Raw genomic sequence first — 2,950 nt, forward strand, 5'->3', positions numbered from 1 at the left:
AAACTTGACCCTTTTCTCATTTAAAAAAGCTCCTGGCGATTTTAAAAAGCTCTTAATGGGTTGACATTGTCCTGGCCTTTGGAAACCGATTAAGCAAATTGAGTGAACATTAGTTTGGGGGGGCTGCGGGGGTGGGCGACAAAGGAGAGCGGGGATTGACAACCCCCCCCAGCCCAACAGCATCCCAAACCTTCCCTGTCCGGAGATGGAAACTGACCGAAAAAATACAAACTGATTTTAGAGCTAGAAACTGATTTAAGCAATGTAAACCGATTTTAGAGATTTAAACTGATTTAAAAATAGAAATAATTTTGAGTCAAAAGAAACAGATTTTAGAGATGAGACTGATTTTTGAGGTGTAAACTGGTTTTAGAGATAGGAACCAATTTTTTTTTGAGGGGTAAATCGATTTTGAGATATAAACCGATTTTGAGCTATAAACCTATTTTAAAAGTATAAACTGATTTGGAAAATATGAACAAGGTTTAGAGGTAGGAACTGATTTAAAAATGTCAGTTTTGAGATATAAACTGATTTCAAAAGTATAAACAAGGGTTATAGATAGAAAGTAATTTGAGAGATAGAACTCGATTGTGAGTTGTAAACGTACAGACCAGAACTATAAACTGATTTGAGAGATAGTGATTTTGTGCCCATCACCTCACCCTGCCTCAGTTTCTCCTCCCACTATCCCTGATGCTCCTCTGCCTGCTCCGGGTGGGATCAAACCGTGTTTTCATATGGAATATATGTGGGATGGCAAAAGTTTTCACACTTCAAAAGGCTTTAAATTGGGGGGGATTCTGGTTTCTGGTGACATCACACATCGAGTTCTCTTTGTGTTGGGAATTTTCTTCGTTTGGCTTTACTGGGAGCAACTGGTGTGAGTGTAAATCCCAGCTGGGGAGGATGGGGAGGGGATCAATGTCTCTGGGTTTGGCCGGGTGAATATATTCCACGTTTGTCACTTTGGGTGTTGGTGGGGATTGGAGCTTCTGTGTCGCTGGCCCCATCCCAAGTGAGGAGTAAGGAATAATCATCATGAGGAATAATGAGGAATAAGGAATAATGAGGAGGATTTGGGATTTGGAGAAAATGGCCACTAACGAGGGGTTAATGAATCCCAGAAGGAGGATTAATTAAAAGGGGCCAGAAGAGGAGGAGCTGGTGCTACATCCCAGTGTTGACCCCAGGCTGGAAGTGGGGATGTGATCGGGGCTGGATCCTGTGGGATCTGGGGGGCTTGTGAGGGCACGTCGGGTCTGAGTGTGGCAGCTCTTGGAGCTGGATCCCATGGAAGCTCCACTGGATCCTGGAACCACTTGTTCACTGAAAGCACTGGAGCTCAGCACTGAGCAGGAGCCACCCACCTGCCACCTGTTCCTACTGGAGTGACACAGGGATCCCCTGGATCCCAGTGCATCAGCTGCTGGTGAGACTGGCCCAGCTCCAGCCTGCAGGAGCCTCCTGGATTGGATCCAGCTGGGAGCAGCATCCTGGATCCCAAACCGGACCAGCACCATCAAGCACATCCTGCCCCCATCCCAGAGGCTCCGGGTCTGTTCCCGGCAGGAGCTGCACCTGCTGGGGGGCACCACCCCCTCCACCCCAGGAGCTTCTATCTCCAATTTCCACCCATTTTGCCCCCCAACAGCTGCAGAAAATGAGCTGATCCAGGGGCTCCAGCCATCTCGGTGACTGCAGCACCTTTGCCATCTGGGATCTGCAGATCAAACAGGCACATTTGGGAGGAAAAACCCCCAAATCCAAATAATTCCTGGGAAATGCTCCTTGGGGCGGGACAGGGTGGGCTGGATGTGCCCGTGGGTGCGGATGTTGGACCCTGTGATGGTGAAACTTTTGTCTTGGAGCCAGGAGTGGGCAAGCTGGAGCTTCTACATCTTTCTCTGCTCCCAAATATTTAGACATCTGGAAAATAATTAAAAATCTGGAAAACATTTTTCACCTGCCTTCGTGCATCCCGAGCCGGGCAGATCACCCCCATCCCTGTGGAAAAGCCACTGGCACCACAGGACCTTCTGCTCCTGATCTGGGCTCATTCACTTAGCTCCTGGTTGATTTTCATTTTTTTTTTATTTATTTTTTTTTTGGAATGTGATCTGGAATCTGGGGTGTCCCCCCTACCCAGTATCAATTTTCTGGGAATTCCTGGCCAGTATGTTGGGTTTTGGGCCTGTTTGAAGCCAGCAGAGGAGCCAGCAGGATCCAAGGATGGAATTGCCCTTCAGAGCAACTGTTGATCCTGGATTTTTTCCACATGGATGCATCGGGAATCAGGAACCCCCAAGGCTGGGTTTGGCTCCCTGGGATCATCGGAGTGATACCAAAAACCATGAGGATGGAAAGGAAAAGCTGTGGGCAGGTGCTGGATCTATCTCATTGGGATCACTTGGAGTCTTTAATCCCAAGCCCAGGAGAAGCCACGTCCGTATCAGGGCAAAATCACACCCCGGGATCCTCCTGGAATTCCCAGCTCAGGGATGGGAACCAATCACGTCGGGACCCAAGGCAAGACCAGGCACTGGTGGATTATTTCATTCTTATCCCCCCATCCCATTAAAAAAAGGCAGCTTAAACCCAGGAATTCACATCCAGAGGCAAAGATTGAAATCGACCCAACCCAAACCTTCCCCAGGTGTGGAAATTCCAGCACCCAAACACTGCCTGCTCGGCTGTAATTAACCCCTGCCGGGGTAATTAGCACTCATCAGCCTGTCCCAAATTAAATGAGGGGGAAAAAAACACCCAACAAATAACACAGCCTGTGCTGGGTCCGGATTTTCTTCCTCCTCCCCCAGCACAGAGGAGGATCTGGCTGCAAAAAATATGTCCCCTGGTCCTGCAGCTGCCAGGGAAAAGAATGAAACCCCAGCTTTTTGGCAAGAAAAAAAGGGTCACTCAGAGAAAAAAAAGGGGGTGGTTTTTTTCT

The sequence above is a fragment of the Chaetura pelagica genome, unplaced genomic scaffold (assembly GCF_000747805.2).
Source record: "Chaetura pelagica isolate M959 unplaced genomic scaffold, ChaPel_1.0 scaffold290, whole genome shotgun sequence".
Taxonomy (NCBI): Eukaryota; Metazoa; Chordata; class Aves; order Apodiformes; family Apodidae; genus Chaetura; species Chaetura pelagica.